Here is an 18,453-nt window from a genome sequence, read left to right as displayed (position 1 = left end):
TTCACTCCCCTTTTCCTTCACTCTTGCTGCTCTGTAGCTGCACCTTTTCACCTCCCCCAAAATGTGTTAGCACATGCTTTTAACCTGGGTTCCAAACAAACCAAGAGCTACTCCCTACACCCGCACCCCACCCCCAAAATGAACTTGAAACGAAGACAGTACCTCTAGAGATTCAAAATTTCAACCCAATATATGAATCCTCAAGTGGAGGATTTTCATCATAAAACAACGGGAGATTTTTTTGAGTAAGGAGAAGGTAATCCTAAAATTGTTCTTTTTTCTATCTAAACAAAGTCAATCCTATTAAAATCTAAGTGGATGCTGAGGAGAAATCCCTAGGATGCTACAGAGTTTTCCTTTGTTATGACTTCTTTCACAGATTGCCTCAGTGCCCTGAGCACTGTGGAGAGGCACTGAATTTAAAAACAATGCAGAGGAGAAAGGAGCACCCTGGAAGCCACTTTTCCTGAAGGAATTCATAACGTGAACCGGCATGATTCAAGTGATGTGAAACATTCTTGTTTATTGAACAAGAAAATTGACCTTCTATGTGCAGCTGGTCATATCTAGGCCAGCAGTTATGAAGCCAGGACTAGTCTTGACTGTTACTAATGGGCAGACTAGAGAATCTGACCTGAACACAAGTGAAGTTTGTCATTGTCCCAATTAGTGCTGATGGCCTCAGTCAGTGTGGTCTGTAGCTATTAAGATGAGTATAGGAGTAGCTGTTCTGTTCTCTTTATTTTATGTTGTAGAATGGCCTCAATTTTTTCTTCTGTCTGGTTAGTCTCAGCATCTGGATTTCTTTTTGCCATGTTTCATTACAGAGGCTGCTTCTCTTTGCCTTTCTCCCCCACATCTGGAATCCAGCCAAAATGTACCAGAACAAGATGCTTTCTAACATTTGAGCCCTTTTGTGAAGGGTGCTGATTGCAACTTGGGTAGTTTCAGTTTAATCCAAGGTGGAAGATTTCTGCTGCTTTTAGGGAAGAAAATAAGTGTCTAAAAATAAAACTTAGGCATGAAAATAGGGCCAAATACTCATTAACTGCCTCACTTAGCTGAATGCTGAAATTATTTCAAAAGCGTTAAATCAAGCATTTGTGTAGAAGAGGTTGAGTCTGTTTTTTTATTCACAGTACTTTATCTTAGATGATAAACGGGTTACTGTAATTTCTCATTTTATCCAAAAGACATGAATTAACTAGTTTTCAGGGGCCTAATTTTCAGCTCATGCTGACCCTTGAATTGGAGCCCTTGTGTTCACAAGCCTTTTGGAATGTATGCTGTGGGCGAGTCAGGGTATCCATCCAAAGCTTGATAGGCTAGGGTTAAGAATTCGATCCGAGTGTGGCTGGAAGTCTCTGAAGGGATTTAAATAGGAGGCTGTTGTAGACTCATTTATATTTTTAAGGTGCGACCTCGGATGCTGTGTTGACAGTGGATTATAAGGAGGCAAAGGTAGAACAGTGGTATCTATCCAGATAACTATTTTCGATATCCAGGTAAGAGATGTTAGTGGCTTTGGAGTAGAATGATAATGGTAGAGTTGGAGAGAAGTGCACAAATAATGGAGTTTTGTTGATCCATTAACAAGAGACTGGTTAATGGATTAGATATGGGACATGAGGGAAAGGAAGAATCAAGGTTGATTTCTAAGTTTCTGGACTAAACAGCATGGAGGATATTGAGATAAAGACTGGAGGAGAAATAGGGTAATTTTTATGGTCTTGTTCAGGGTGGAGAACAATGGTAAAGGGAATGAGGTATAAATCAAGGGATCATGTTTGTTGTGTGATGCCTTTAAGGCATCTAAATGAACAGGTCAAATGGGCAATTGAATATATGACGTTGACTCAGCAGATAAATTTAAGAATCCTTGGTGTACAGATGTCACTCAGAGCCATGGAATACAGGGATCTGTAAGCAGCTCTTTGCAGGAAACCACACTTAGCAGGAAACACCTTTGTCTTGTCACTTTAGCAGAGCTATATTGTAACTAATCTTAAACCAGACACCCCCATGCTCTACTCATCTCCAGCCCAAGCACACCTATCAAGTCTTTGGATCACACAATACCTTGCCTAACCTGTTGGTTCTTTCCGTAGATCAAAGAAGTAGAAATGAAGGATAAGTAATTAACAGATGACCAGATCTCTTCCCTAGCTTCCCCTTCAGTAATCTTGTGAACAAACTCTGTTAACAAGACAGCATCTAAAGAAAGATTACAAGAAGTCGAAAAGCCTGCACACAAGCCTGTACACAGTCGGGGCTGGTGACGACTCTGACCCCCTATCTCAATGATTCACTGAAATTACTTCCCTTTAAAAATTTTCACAGCCAAGCAGAATCTTCGGAGTTGGTTTTGTGGGGACATGAGACTGCCTTCTTACCAGATTTCTGGCTTTCTGATTAAAAGCAGCTTCCCTTTCTATCAACACTTGTGTTTCTCTCAGGTATTGATTTTCAAGCAGCAAGCAGCCGGACCTGAGTTCAGTAACAGGCTTATCTAGGGAGAGAGTACCATGAAAGTATAAGTCCTGAGAACTTTCTATACTTCCACATAAATAGGGCAAGCAAAGGAGGAGGTCCAGTAAAGGACTAAGGAGGAGCAGCAATGAGGAAGGAAAAACTAGGAGAATGTGGTGGCCCAGAAACAAAGAGAAGAATCCTCCATAAAAAGGACAAGAGCCAATTGTGTTGAATGCTGCTGTGAGATTGAATAAGATAGGGACGAATTGTATCCACCATTTTTGGCAACATAGAACTTCTTGGTGTTACTGACAAAGGGTAGTTTATGACATGTCATGTAAGCAGGGGCCTGGAGTGGATTGGGGGGAAATTGTAAGGGGGAAATGGGGGTGGCTATTTAGACAATTATTTCACGAAGTTAATAGAGCTGAGAAATAGGTATATAGTTAATCCAGAGTCAGAGGAGAACGCTGTTTTTTCTCATGTTCTTTTTTTAAAATATTTATTTATTTATTTGGCTGTATTGGGTCTTAGTTGCAGCACGTGGGATCTTTGTTGCGACATGTGGGATCTTTCATTGCGGCTCGTGGGCTCCTCTCTAGTTGTGGCACACAGGTGCCAGAGCGCGCAGGCTTAGCAGTTGTGACGCGTGGGCTTAGTTGCCCCATAGCATGTGGAATCTTAGTTCCCTGACCAGGGATCGAACCCGTGTTCCCTGCATTGGAAGGCAGATTCTTAACCACTGGACCACCAGAGAAGTTCCTCTCATGTTCTTAAGATGGAACAGGGCTTCCCTGGTGGCGCAGTGGTTGAGAGTCCGCCTGCCGATGCAGGGTACACGGGTTCATGCCCTGGTCCGGGAATATCCCACATGCCGCAGAGCGGCTGGGCCCGTGAGCCATGGCCACTGAGCCTGCGTGTCCGGAGCCTGTGCTCCTCAACAGGAGAGGCCACAACAGTGAGAGGCCCGCGTACAGAAAAAAAAAAAAAAGATGGGGCAAATTGAAATATTTTGCTCATGGGATGGATCTAATAGAGAGAAAGAACCTAATCATAGAGTAGAGAAGGGATGTAATTACAGGGACAGATTTCTTGAATATAAAAAATGATGTGCGATGCAGAGCAAAAGTGAAGGATTTGGATTTGGGTAAGAGGAGAAGGGGAGGCAGAAAGAGTGGACAGGTGTTAATGGGTTGGTTAAATTGGTGGTAGGGGGATGAGGGAGCATCCCTGGTTAATTTTAATGAATTAATGAATCAAGAACATTAGCTAAAAGGAGGATGGGAAAAGGGGATATTGGAAATTTCAAGAAAAGGTAGAAAATATTGCAGTCATCATGGAGAATGGGAAGTTGAACCTGTAGTACAAAAGTGGAAATGGAATGCTCCAGAGTTACATTAAACAAGGTGGAGTTAGTTTTTGCTTGAAAGAGATTGATTAAATCTTAAATTGTTTTTTAATAGCCTATAAAGGTGAAATGTATTATTACATATTTACATATATTCATAGTAGAAAATGAATTTAATGATTACTTTTAATCTTACTATTCAAGAGATAAGCCTTGTGATATATATCTTTTCATATATTATACAAGCAAATACAACTATAAGAAAAAATACAAAGGTCTTATTTTCATAACTACTACTCTTTTACAAGTTTTTACTTTGCCAAGCACTTTATTTTATTTTTGTTTTATGTTACATTATTTTAATACTATGTTGGTTCCTATTACACGAGAGTGATTTAATATTTCTATATATTTCAAAATAACCACCATGGGAAGTCTAGTTATGATCTGCCACATTACAAAGATATTACATAATTATGTACTATATTTCCCCCACACTGTACATTTCATACCATGATTCAATTATTTTGCAATAGGAAGTGTGTACCTTTTAATCTCCCTCATGCATGTCTTTTCTTCCCCCTACTCCCTTCACCTGTGGCAACAACTTGTTTGTTCTCTGTGTCTATAACTCATGCTATTTTGTTATGTTCATTTGTTTTGATTTTTAGATTCCACATATGAGGGAAATCATACAGTATCTGTATTTCTCTGTCAGACTTATTTCCATTAGCAAAATACCCTCTAGTTCCATCCATGTTGCCACAAATGGCAAGATTTCATCCTTTTTATGGCTGAATAATATTCCACTGTATATGTATATCAAAACTTCTTTATCCATTCATCTATTGATCGGCACTTATGTTGTTTGCCTATTGGCTATTATAAATAATGTTGCAATAAACATAGGGGTCCATATATCTTTTCTAAGTGGTGTTTTCATTTTCTTTTTATTTAGTTATTTAGTTAGTTGCACCAGGTTGTAGTTGCAGGAGGCAGACTCCTTAGTTGCAGCTCGTGGGCTCCTTAGTTGTGGCATGCGAACTCTTAGTTGCGGCATGCATGTGGGATCTAGTTCCCTGACCAGGGATCGAACCTGGACCCCCTGCATTGGGAGCACGGAGTCTCATCCACTGCACCACCAGGGAAATCTCTGGTGTTTTCATTTTCTTCAGATAAATACCTAGGAGTGGAATTTCTGGATCATATGATAGTTGTACTCTTAATTTTTTGAGGAATCTTCATACTGTTTTTCACAGTGGCTACATCAGTTTCCATTCCCACCAACAGTGCACAAGGGTTCCCTTTTCTCCACATCTTTGCCAACAGTTCTTATTTGTTGTCTTTTTAAATTCTTTTTTAAATTGAGGTATAGTTGATGTACAATATTATATAACTTTCAGGTGATTCACAATTTTTAAAGGTTCTGCTCCATTTATAGTTGTTATAAAATACTAGCTCTATTCACTCTGTTGTACAATATATCCTTGTAACTTATTTATTTTATACATAGTAGTTTGTTCCTCTTAATCCCAAGCTCTATCTTGCCCCTCACCCCTTCCCTCTCTCCACTGGTAACCACTAGTTTGTTCTCTATATCTGTGAGTATGTTTCTTTTTTGTTATATTCAGTAGTTTGCTTTATTTTTAAGATTCCATCTAAAGTGAAATCATACAGTATTTATCTCTGTCTGACTTATTTCACTTAGCATTATACCCTCCAGGTCAAACCATGTTGTTAAAAATGGCAAAATTTCATTCTTTTTTATGGCTGAGTGGTATTTCATTGCATATATATACCACATCTTCTTTATCCATTCATCTGTTGTTGGACACTTAGGTTGCTCCCATATCTTGGCAACTGTAAATAATACTGCTATGAACACTGGGGTACATGCATCTTTTCAAATTAATGTTTTTGTTTTTTTCAGATATATACCCAGGAGTGGAATCGACGGGTCATATGGTAGTTTTATTTTTAGTTTTTTGAGAAATCTCCACACTGTTTTCACAGAGGCTGTACCAATCTACATTCCTACCAACAGTGTAAGAGGGTTCCCTTTTCTCCACATCCCCACCTACATTTGTTATTTGTGTTCTTTTTGATGATAGCCATTCTGACAGATGTCAAGTGATAGCTCATTGTGGCTTTGATTTGCATGTCCCTGATGCTTAGCAATGATGAGCATCTTTACATATGCCTTTTGGCCATCTGCATTTCCTCTTTGGAAAAGTGTCTATTCAATTCTTCTTCCCATTTGTTAATTGGGTTGTTTGTTTTTTTGATGTTGAGTTGTATGTGCTGTTTATATATTTTGGATATTATCCACTTATCTGTCATATCACTTGCATATACTTTCTCCCATTTGGTAGGTTGTCTTTTCATTTTGTTGATGGTTTCCTTTGCTGTGCAAAAATTTTTAAGTTTAATTAGGTCCCATATGTTTATTTTTGCATTTATTTCATTTGCTTTAGGAGACAGATCCAAAAACATATTGCTATGATTTATGTCAGAGTGTTCTAACTATTTTTTCTTCTATAAGTTTTATGATTGCTGGCCTTACATTTAGGTCTTTAATCCATTTTGAGTTTATTTTTGTATATGGCATTAGAGAATATTCTAATTTCATTCCTTTACATGTAGCTGTCTAGTTTTCCCAACACCACTTATTAAAGATTCTGTCTTTTCTCCATTGTTTATTCTTTCCTCCTTTGTCATAGATTAATTGACCATAAGCGTGTAGGTTTGTTTCTGTGCTCTCTATCTGTTCCATTGATCTATGTGTCTGATTTTGTGCCAATACCATACTGTTTTGATAACTGAAGCTTTGTAGTATGGTCTGAAGTCAGGGAGCATGATGTCTCCAGCTCTGTTCTTCCTCAAGATTGTCTTGGCTAGTCGGAGTCTTTTGTGTTTCCATACAAATTTTAAAATTATGTGTTCTAGTTCTGTGAAAAATGTCCTTGGTATTTTGACAGGGATTGCATTGAATCTGTGGATTGCCTTGGGTGGTATGGTCATTTTAACAATATTCTTCCAATCCATGAACACAGTATATCCTTCTCTCTGTTTATGTCATCTTCAGTTTCTTTCATCAGTGTCTTATAGTTTTCCAAGTACAGGTCTTTTACCTCCCTGCGTAGGTTTGTTCCTGAGTATTTTATTCTTTTTGATGCAATGGTAAATGGGATTGTTTCCTTAATTTATCTTTCTGATAGTTCATTGTTAGTGTATACAAATTCAACAGATTTCTGAATATTAATTTTGTATCCAGCAACTTTGCCAAATTCATTGGTGAGCTTTAGTAGTTTTCTGGTTGCATCTTTAGGATTTCTATGTATAGTATCAGGTCATCAGCAAACAGTGACAGTTTTACTTCTTCCTTTACAATTTGGATTTCTTTGTCTTGGCTGATTGATGTGGCTATAATTTCCAATACTATGTTGAATAAAAGTGGTGAGAGTGGGCATTCACTGTTGAGTATGATATTAACTGTGGGCTTGTCGTATATGACCTTTATTATGTTGAGGTATGTTCCCTTTATGCTCACTTTCTGGAGAGTTTTTATCATAAATGGATTTTGAATTTTGTCCAAAGCTTTTTCTGCATCTATTGAGATGATCATATAGTTTTTATTCTTCAAATTATTAATATGGTATACCACATTGATTTGTGGATATTGAAAAATCCTTGCATCCCTGGGATAAATCCCATTTGATCATGGTGCATGATCCTTTTAGTGTATTGTTAGATTTGGTTTGCTAATATTTTGTTGAGGATTTTTGCAAGTATGTTTACCAGTGATATTGGCCTGTAATCTCCTTTATTGTGATATCTGTGACTGGTTTTGGTATCAGGGTGATGCTGGCCTCATAGAATAAGTTTAGAAGCATTTGTTCCTCTGCAGTTTTTTGGAATAATTTGGGAAGGATAGGTGTTAACTCTCCTCTAAATGTTTGGTTGAATTCATCTGTGAAGCCATCTGATCCTGGACTTTTTTTTTTTTGGGAGTTTTAAAATTACTGATTAAATTTTATTACTGGCAATAGGTATGTTCATATTTTCTGTTTCTTCCTGGTTCAGTCTTGGAAGATTGTACATTTCTAGGAATTTGTTCATTTATTCTAGGTTGTCCATTTTATTGGCATTTAGTTGTCCACAGTAGTCTTTTATGATCCTTTGTGTCTCTGTGGTATTGGTTATATCTTCTTCTCTTTCATATCTGTTTTTAATGATTTGGGCCCTCTCTTTTTTTTTTCTTGATAAGTCTGGCTAAAGGTTTATCAATTTTGTTTATCTTTTCAAAGAACCAGCTCTTGGTTTCACTGATCTTTTCCATAGTTTTTTTAGTCTATTTCATTTATTTTTATTCCAATCTTTATGATTTCTTTCCTTCTACTAAATTTGAATTTTATTTGTTCTTTCTCTAGTTGCTTTAGGAGTAAGGTTAGATTGATTATTTGAGATTTTTCTTGTTTCCTGATGTAGGCTCGTATCACTATAAACTTCCTCTTTTAACTGCTTTTGCTGTGTCCAATAGATTTTGGATCTCTGGTTTTTCATTTTCATTTGTCTCCAGGTATTTTTTTAATTTCCTCCTTGATTTCTTCAGTGATCCGTTGGTTGTTTAGCAGCATATTGTTTAGCCTCCACATGTTTGCTTTTTCAGTTTTTTTTTTTTTTCTTGTAGTTGATTTCTAGTCTCATAGCATTGTGGTAAGAAAAGATGCTTGATATGATTTCAATTTTTCAAAATTTACTGAATCTTGTTTTGTGTCCTAGCATGTGATCTATCCTGGATAATGTTCCATTTGAACTTGAAAAATCTGTATAATCTGCTGCTTTTGGAAGGAATGTTCTATATATATCTCTTAAGTTCATTTGGTCTAATATGTTTTCTTATTGATTTTCTGTCTGGATGATCTATGCATTGAAGTAAGTGGGGTGTTAAAATCTCCTACAGTTATATTACTGTCAGTATTTCTCTTTATGTCTGTCAATATTTCCTTTATCTGTTTAGATGTTCCTGTGTTGGTACGTATATATTTACAGTTGTTATATCTTCTTGGATTGATCTCTTGATCACTATGTAATATCCTTCTTTGTCTCTTGTAACAATCTTTATTTTAAAGTCTACTTTGCCTGATAGAAGTATTGCTACCCTGCTTTATTTGATTTTCATTTGCATGGAATACTTTTTCCACCCCCTCACTTTTGGTCTGTGTGTGTCTTTAGATCTGAAGTGATTCTCTTGTAGGCAGCATATATACAGGTCTTATTTTTGTATCCATTCAGCTACTCTATGTCTTTTGACTGGAGCATTTAGTCCATTTACATTTAAAGTAATTGTTGATATGTATGTTCTTATTGCCATTTTGTAATTGTTTTGGTGTTGTTTTTGGTTCCTTTCTTCTTTTGCTCTTGTCCTTTGTTATTTGATGAGTATCTTTAGTATTATGTTTGGATTCATTTCCCTTTTGTGTGTGTTTATACATTATAGATTTTTGGTTTGTGGTTAACATGAGGTTTATATATAACAGCTTATATATGTATCCATGATTATTTAAAGTTGCTGATCTCTTAAGTTTGAACACTTTTTTTAAAATGTAAATTTATTTATTTGTTTTTGGCTGCATTGGGTCTCCATACAAATTAAAAAATTTTTTTTCTTTTTTTAAATTAATTAATTTCTTGGCTGCATTGGGTCTTTGTTGCTGCACGTGGGCTTTCTCTAGTCACAGTGAGCAGGGGCTACTCTTTGTGGTGGTGCGCAGGCTTCTCATTGCAGTGGCTTCTCTTGTTGTGGAGCACAGCCTCTAGGCACGCAGGCTTCAGTAGTTGCAGCACGCAGGCTCAGTAGTTGTGGTGCACGGGCTTAGTTGCTCCACGGCATGTGGGATCTTCCCGGACCAGAGCTCGAGCCCATGTCCCCTGCATTGGCAGGTGGATTCTTAACCACTGCACCACCAGGGAAGCCCTGAACACATTTTAACAACTGTAACAACCTTGCATTTTTATGCCCTCCTCCATGTTTACTGTTTTAGCATAATATTTTACATATTTTGTGTATCCCTTAACTATTCATTGTGGATATAATTTTACTACTTTTGTCTTTTAGTCTTCCTCCTAGCTTTATATGTGGTTGATTTACTACCTTTACTGTTTACTTGCCTTTTTGAGGTTTTTCCTTTTGTAATCTTCATACATGACCTTTTCTTTGTGCTTGGTGAAGTCCCTTTAACATTTCTTATAAAGTTGGTTTTGTGCAGCTGAGCAATTTTGCTTTTGCTTGTCTGTAAAACTTTTGCTCTCTGCTTCAGATCTGAATGATAGCCTTCCCTGGTTGAGTATTCTTAGTTGTAGATTTTTCCCTTTCATCACTTTAAATATATCATGCCACTGCCTTCTGGCCTGCAGAGTTTCTGCTGAAAAGTCAACTGATAGCCTTATGGGAGCTCCTTTGTACATCACTTGTTGCTTTTCACTCACTGCTTTTAATATTCTTTATCTTTAAATTTTACCACATTTTTTTTTTTTTTTTTTTTTGTGGTACGTGGGCCTCTCACCGCTGTGGCCTCTCCCGTTGTGGAGCACAGGCTCCAGACGTGCAGGCTCAGTGGCCATGGCTCACAGGTCTAGCCACTCCACGGCATGTGGGATCTTTCTGGACTGGGGCACGAACCCGTGTCCCCTGCATCGGCAGGCGGACTCTCAACCATTGCGCCACCAGCGAAGCCTTAAGTTTTACCACTTTAATTGCAGTGTGTCTAGGTGTGTTCTTCTTTGCGTTGATCCTGTTTGGGACTCTCTGTGCTTCCTGGACCTGGATGTCTGTTTGCTTTCCCAGGTTAGGGAAGTTTTCAGCTATTATGTCTTCAGATATGTTCTCTGTCCCTTTCTCTCTCTCTTCACTTTTTGGTACCCCTATAATGTGAATATTAGTGCATGTGGTATCCTGGATGTCTCTTAAACTGTCCTCATTTCTTTTTATTCTGTTTTTTCTATTCAGCTTCAGTGATTTCCACTACCGTTTTCCAGTTCACTGACCTGTTTCTCTGTATCATCTAATCTATTGATTCCTTCTAGTGTACTTTTCATTTCCATTATTGTATTCTTCGTCTCTATTTGGTTCCTCTTTATATCTTCTAACTCTTTGTCAAAAACTTCTGACTTTTCACTCTCTTCATCCATTCTTCTCCCAAGTTCTTTGAGCATCTTTATAATCATTCCCTTGAATTCTTTATTGGGTGGATTGCTTACCTCCACTTCACTTAGTTTTCTTCTGGGGTTTTATCTTGTTCCTTTGTTCAGAACATACTCATTTGCTGCCTTAATTTGCCATTTTTATTTCTATGTATTTGGTAGGTTATATTTCCTGACTTTGGAGATATGGCCTTTTATGGGAGGCATCCTGTGTGTCCCATCAGTGCTGTCCCCTCTGGTCACCAGAGCTGTATGCTCTAGTGGTTCTCCCTTGTGGGCTGCATGTGCCCTTCTATTGTGGTGGGCTGACTACTGTGGGTGGTCTGGTAGGTGTGGCTGGCCCCTGGTCCTGCGGGTTGCCAGGCCTTGTGTTGTGTAGGGGCTGCCAGCCACTGGTGGGTGGGCCCACATCATGTGGTGGCTGGCTGCAGAGCCCCAGGGGGCCCTGGGGCTAGTTGTAGCCCATTGGTGAGCAGAGCTGGGTTCTGGGTGGGTGGTTGCTCAGCCAGGGGTCCCAGATATAGTGTCAGCCTACTGGTGGGCAGGACCAGTTTTCTGACACTGCTGGATATGGGCTCTAAGTTGTCCCAAAGCTGGTATTGGCCTACTGCTGAGTGCAGCTGGATCCTGGGGAGGCTGACTGAGGGGTCCAAGGTGTCTTGTAGCTGGCGTTGGCCAGCTGGTCGGCATGGCTAGGGTTCAGGGGTGTCCAGAGCAGGTGTCTTCCTGCTGGTGGGTGGGGCCTGGGGCCAGGGTGTCCTGGGAATAGAGCCTGTCAACTGGTGGGTAGAGTCATTTCCTGGGGTTTCTGGCTACATGGCCCAAAGTGTCCCAGAGCTGGTATTGGCCTGCTGGTAGGTGGGGCAGGAGCCCCAGGGGTTCCAGAGATGATGCCATCCTGCTGGTTTGTGGGCTGAATCCTGATACAGAAGGCTGTGGGACTGCAGTGGTCTTGGGGCTGGTGTCCGCCTGCTGGTGGGTTGGTCCATGACCTAGGGGATCCAGGGCTAATGCTGGCTCAGTGCTGGGCCAAATTGTGTCCTGCAGTCTCTGGCTGCCAGGCTAGGGATCCTGGAGATGATGCTCATTCTCTGGTGGGCTGTGCAGGGTTTAATTCTGGATCATTGGTGGACCAAGCCAAGTCCCAGGTTCTCTGGCTACAGGGCCTGGGTGTCCTAGAGCTGTTATTGATCATCTGGTGGGCAGGGTGGGAGCCCAGGGGTCCCAGGGCTAATACCGGTCCACGGAGAGTACAGCTGTGTCCTGGGGCCCCTGGTTACAGGGACCTGAAGGTCTCAGAGTTGGTGTTTGGCCTGCTGGCGGGTGGGGCGGGGTCCCAATGGCTAGCTTTGGAGCCCCAGGACTCCCAGGCCTACTGCTGGTGTATATTGGGTGGGGTTGTGTCCTGGGCCCTCTGCTGGACAGGGCTGGGTCCTGGGGCTGTTGAGGCCTCAGGAGGTCTTGAGGTAGCAGGCTTGCTGGTGGGCAGGGCTGAGTTGTCCCCACACTGGTGCTGACAGGCTGGTGGGCGAGGGCAGGTCCCATCACTAATAAACTAGAGGGAGGATTCCAGAATGGCACTTGCCAGCACCAGTGTCCTCACCATAGAACGACCTCCCCAGAATGGCTGCCACCAGTGTCTGTGTCCCCAGGGTGTGTTCCAATTGCCTCCTGCCTCTCTGGGAAGCTCCTAAAGACCAGCAGGTGAATCTGACCTAGGCTCCTTTCAAATTACTGCTTCTGCCCTGGGTCCCAGAGTATGTGAGATTTTGTGTGAGCCCTTTAACAGTGGAGTCTCTATTTCCCACAGCCATCTGGCTCTCCCAAATGTAAGCCCTACTGGCCTTCAAAGTCAAGCATTTTGGGGGTTCATCTTCCCAGTGCAGGAAACTTGGCTGGTGAGGTTGATGTGGGGCTCAGACGCTTCACTCCTTGGAGAGAAGCTCTGCAATTGTAATTATGCTCCTGTTTGTGGATCACCCACCCAAGGGTGTGGGTCATGACCATACCACATCTCTGTCCCTCCTACCCGCCTCTTTGTGGTTTCTTCCTTATATCTTTAGTTGCAGAAGATCTTTTCTGGTAGTCTTCAGGTCTTTATCATCAACAGTTGCTCCGTAAATGTAATTTTGATGGGCCTATGGGAGGAGATGAGCCTAGGGTCTTCCTACACTGCATTTGGCCACTTGCCAAACATTTTAGCTATTGCTCTGAGAAAGATGGAAACTATTAGAGTGATAATTTTGACATATGGCAAATGTTTTCCCTATTTATTTGTATTTTAATATGTTTTTCTTGCTTTTCCAGTTTTTTAAAGTTTTTTTTTTTGTTTTGTTTTTGGCTGCTCCACTCGGCTTGCAGGATCCTAGTTCCCCAACCAGGGATCAAACCTGTGCCTTGGCAGTGAAAGCACGGAGTCCCAACCACTAGACTGCCAGGGAATTCCCTGCTTTTCCCATTTTTATGTAGACATATCTGATATAGAAAAGTATAGCCATGTTAAAAAGGCCCTTTTCCAAGGCTGTATATTCATTTATTTTATTTTAGTATTTAAAATATAAAAATGAAACTATAAATTATTAATTTACCAGGTTTCATTTTGATAGGATATTATGAAGGAATCTAACTTTATTTTTTAGAATAGTTTTAATCATTCTTGCAACTCATATCCTACAACAGATTGAGTACAACTTTGTAATAGTAGAGCTCCCAAATGATTTCTTCAAAATTTTCTTTTAGAGGTTTTAAAAATTATCTATAATCCCATCACTAGAGAAAATCAGTTCTATTTACTTACTTGAATTTATACCATGGGTGTATGCATTTTGCCATCTATATTTTCTCACTTTTTTTAGTTTTCAAAGTACTGTTTGTAAACCATGATTTTAATGGCTGCTTCATAATTTGCACAATTATTGGACTTAAGAATATGTTTTCAGGTTTTGCTTTTTTAATGTGTGATTATAAATAACACCATAGTTAACACCATTGGCATTTAATTTTTTTTTTACATCTTTAATGGAGTATAATTGCTTTACAGTGGTGTGTTAGTTTCTGCTTCATAACAAAGTGAATCAGTTATACATATACATATGTTCCCATATCTCTTCCCTCTTGTGTCTCCCTCCCTCCCACCCTCCCTATCCCACCCCTCCAGGCAGTGACAAAGCACCGAGCTGATCTCCCTGTGCTATGCGGCTGCTTCCCACTAGCTACCTACCTTATGTTTGGTAGTCTATACATGTCCACGCCTCTCTCTCGCTTTGTCACAGCTTACCCTTCCCCCTCCCCATATCCTCAAGTCCATTCTCTAGTAGGTCTGTGTCTTTATTCCTGTCTTACCCCTAGGTTCTTCATGACATTTTTTTTTCTTCAATTCCATATATATGTGTTAGCATACGGTATTTGTCTTTCTCCTTCTGACTTACTTCACTCTGTATAACAGACTCTGGGTCTATCCACCTCATTACAAATAGCTCAATTTTGTTTCTTTTTATGGCTGAGTAATATTCCATTGTATATTGTGCCACATCTTTGTCCATTCATCCGATAATGGGCACTTAGATTGTTTCCATCTCCGGGCCACTGTAAATAGAGCTGCAATGAACATTTTGGTACATGACTGTTTTTGAATTATGGTTGTCTCAGGATATATGCCCAGTAGTGGGATTGCTGGGTCGTATGGTAGTTCTATTTGTAGTTTTTTAAGGAACCTCCATACTGTTCTCCACAGTGGCTGTATCAATTTACATTCCCACCAACAGTGCAACAGGGTTCCCTTTTCTCCACACCCTCTCCAGCATTTACTGTTTCTAGATTTTTTGATGATGGCCATTCTGACCGGTGTGAGATGATATATCATTGTAGTTTTGATTTGCATTTCTCTAATGATTAATGAAATTGAGCATTCTTTCATGTGTTTGTTGGCCATCTGTATATCTTCTTTGGAGAAATGTCTATTTAGGTCTTCTGCCCATTTTTGGATTGGGTTGTTTGTTTTTTTCTTATTGAGTTGCATGAGCTGCTTATAAATTTTGGAGATTAATCCTTTGTCAGTTGCTTCATTTGCAAATATTTTCTCCCATTCTGAGGGTTGTCTTTTGGTCTTGTTTATGGTTTCCTTGGCTGGGCAAAAGCTTTGAAGTTTCATTAGGTCCCATTTGTTTGTTTTTGATTGTATTTCCATTTCGTTAGCAGGTGGGTCAAAAAGGATCTTGCTGTGATTTATGTCATAGAGTGTCCTGCCTATGTTTTCCTCTAAGAGTTTGATAGTTTCTGGCCTACATTTAGGTCTTTAATCCACTTTGAGCTTATTTTTGTGTATGGTGTTAGGGAGTGACCTAATATAATTTTACATGTACCTGTCCAGTTTTCCCAGCACCGCTTATTGAAGAGGCTGTCCTTTCTCCACTGTACATTCCTGCCTCCTTTATCAAAGATAAAGTGCCCATATGTGTGTGGGTTTATCTCTGGACTTTCTATCCTGTTCCATTGATCTATCTTTCTGTTTTTGTGCCTGTACCATACTGTCTTGATTACTGTACCTTTGTAGTATAGTCTGAAGTCAGGGAGCCTGATTCCTCCAGCTCCGTTTTTCGTGCTCAAGATTGCTTTGGCTATTCGGGGTCTTTTGTGTTTACATACAAATTGTGGAATTTTTTGTTCTCGTTCTGTGAAAAATACCCATGGTAGTTTGATGGGGATTGCATTGAATCTGTAGATTGCTTTGGTTAGTAGTCATTTTCACAATGTTGATTCTTCCAATCCAAGAACATGGTATATCTCTCCATCTATTTCTGTCATCATTAATTCCTTTCATCAGTGTCTTATAATTTTCTGCATACAGGTCTTATGTCTCCTTAGGTAGGTTTATTCCTAGATATTTTATTCTTTTTGTTGCAATGGTATATGGGAGTGCTTTCTTGATTTCACTTTCACATTTTTCATTATTAGTGTATAGGAATGCCAGAGATTTCTGTGCATTAATTTTGTATCCTGCTACTTTACCAAATTCATTGATTAGCTCTAGTAGTTTTCTGGTAGCATCTTTGGGATTCTCTATGTATAGTATCATGTCATCTGAAAACAGTGACAGCTTTACTTCTTCTTTTCTGATTTGGATTCCTTTTATTTCCTTTCTTCTCTGATTGCTGTGGCTAAAACTTCCAAAACTGTGTTGAATAAGAGTGGTGATAGTGGGCAACTTTTTCTTGTTCCCGATCTTAGTGGGAAGGCTTTCAGTTTTTCACCACTGAGGACACTGTTGCCTGTGGGTTGGTCATATATGGCCTTTATTATGTTGAGGAAAGTTTCCTTTATACCTACTTTCTGCAGGGTTTTTATCATAAATGGGTGTTGAATTTTTTCGAAAGCTTTCTCTGCATCTATTGAGATGATCATATGGTTTTTCTCCTTCAATTTGTTAATATGGTTTATCACATTGATTGTTTTGTGTATATTGAAGAATCTTTGCATTCCTGGAATAAACCCCACTTGATCATGGTGTATGATCCTTTTAATGTGCTGTTGGATTCTGTTTGCCAGTATTTTGTTGAGGATTTTTGCATCCATGTTCATCAGTGATATTGGCTTGTAGTTCTCTTTCTTTGTGACATCCTTGTCTGGTTTTGGTGTCAAGGTGATGGTGGCCTCGTAGAATGAGTTTGGGAGTGTTCCTCCCTCTGCTATATTTTGGAAGAGTTTGAGAAGGATAGGTGTTAGCTCTTCTTTAAATGTTTGATAGACTTCTCCTGTAAAGCCATCTGGTCCTGGGCTTTCGTTTGTTGGAAGATTTTTAATCACTGTTTCAATTTCAGTGCTTGTGATTAGTCTGTTCATATTTTCTATTTCTTCCTGATTCAGTCCTGGCAGGTTGTGCATTTCTAAGAATTTGTCCATTTCTTCCAGGTTGTCCATTTTATTGGCATATAGATGCTTGTAGTAATCTCTCATGATCTTTTGTATTTCTGCAGTGTCAGTTGTTACTTCTCCTTTTTCATTTCTAATTCTATTGATTTGAGTCTTCTCCCTATTTTGCTTGATGAGTTTGGCTAATGGTCTATCTATGTTTATCTTCTCACAGAACCAGCTTTTAGTTTTATTGATCTTTGCTATCGTTTCCTTCATTTCTTTTTCATTTATTTCTGATATGATATTTATGATTTCTTTCCTTCTGCTAACTTTTGTTTTTTTTTGTTCTTCTTTCTCTAATTGCTTTAGGTGCAAGGTTAGGTTGTTTATTCGAGATGTTTCCTTATTTCCTCTTTGATTTCTTCAGTGATCACTTTGTTATTAAGTAGTGTATTGTTTAGCCTCCATGTGTTTGTATTTTTTACAGAGCTTTTCCTGTAATTGATATCTAGTCTCATGGCACTGTGTTTGGAAAAGATACTTGAAACAATTCAGTTTTCTTAAATTTACCAAGGCTTGACTTGTGACCCAAGATATGGTCCATCCTGGAGAATGTTCCATGAGCACTTGAGAAAAATGTGTATTCTGTTGTTTTTGGATGGAATGTCCTATAAATATCAATTAAGTCCATCTTGTTTAACGTATCATTTAAAGCTTGTGTTTCCTTATTTATTTTCATTTTGGATGATCTGTCCATTAGTGAAAGTGGGGTGTTAAAGTCCCCTACTATGAATGTGTTACTGTTGATTTCCCCTTTAACGGCTGTTAGTATTTGCCTAATGTATTGAGGTGCTCCTATGTTGGGTGCATAAATATTTACAATTGTTATATCTTCTTCTTGGATCGATCCCTTGATCATTATGTAGTGTCCTTCTTTATCTCTTCTAATAGTCTTTATTTTAAAGTCTATTTTGTCTGATATGAGAATTGCTACTCCAGCTTTCTTTTGGTTTCCATTTGCATGAAATATCTTTTTCCATCCCCTTACTTTCAGTTTGTATGTGTCTCTAGGTCTGAAGTGGGTCTCTTGTAGACAGCAAATATATGGGTCTTGTTTTTGTATCCATTGAGCCAATCTGTGTCTTTTGGTGGGAGCATTTAGTCCATTTACATTTAAGGTAATTATCGATATGTATGTTCCTATTCCCATTTTCTTAATTGTTTGGGGTTTGTTATTGTAGGTCTTTTCCTTCTTTTCTGTTTCTTGCCTACAGAAGTTCTGTTTCTTGCCTACAGAAGTTCCTTTAGCATTTGTTGTAAAGCTGGTTTGGTGGTGCTGAACTCTCTCAGCTTTTGCTTGTCTGTAAAGGTTTTAATTTCTCCATTAAATCTGAATCTAAATCTCCATTAAATCTGAATGCTGGGTAATCTTGGTTGCAGGTTTTTCTCCTTCATCACTTTAAATATGTCCTGCCAGTCCCTTCTGGCTTGCAGAGTTTCTGCTGAAAGATCAGATGTTAACCTTATGGGAATTCCCTTGTGTGTTATTTGTTGTTTTTCCCTTGCTGCTTTTAATATGC

This window comes from Lagenorhynchus albirostris, chromosome 5 (genome assembly GCF_949774975.1).
Source record: "Lagenorhynchus albirostris chromosome 5, mLagAlb1.1, whole genome shotgun sequence".
Lineage (NCBI taxonomy): Eukaryota > Metazoa > Chordata > Mammalia > Artiodactyla > Delphinidae > Lagenorhynchus > Lagenorhynchus albirostris.
This window is presented reverse-complemented; position numbering follows the sequence as displayed.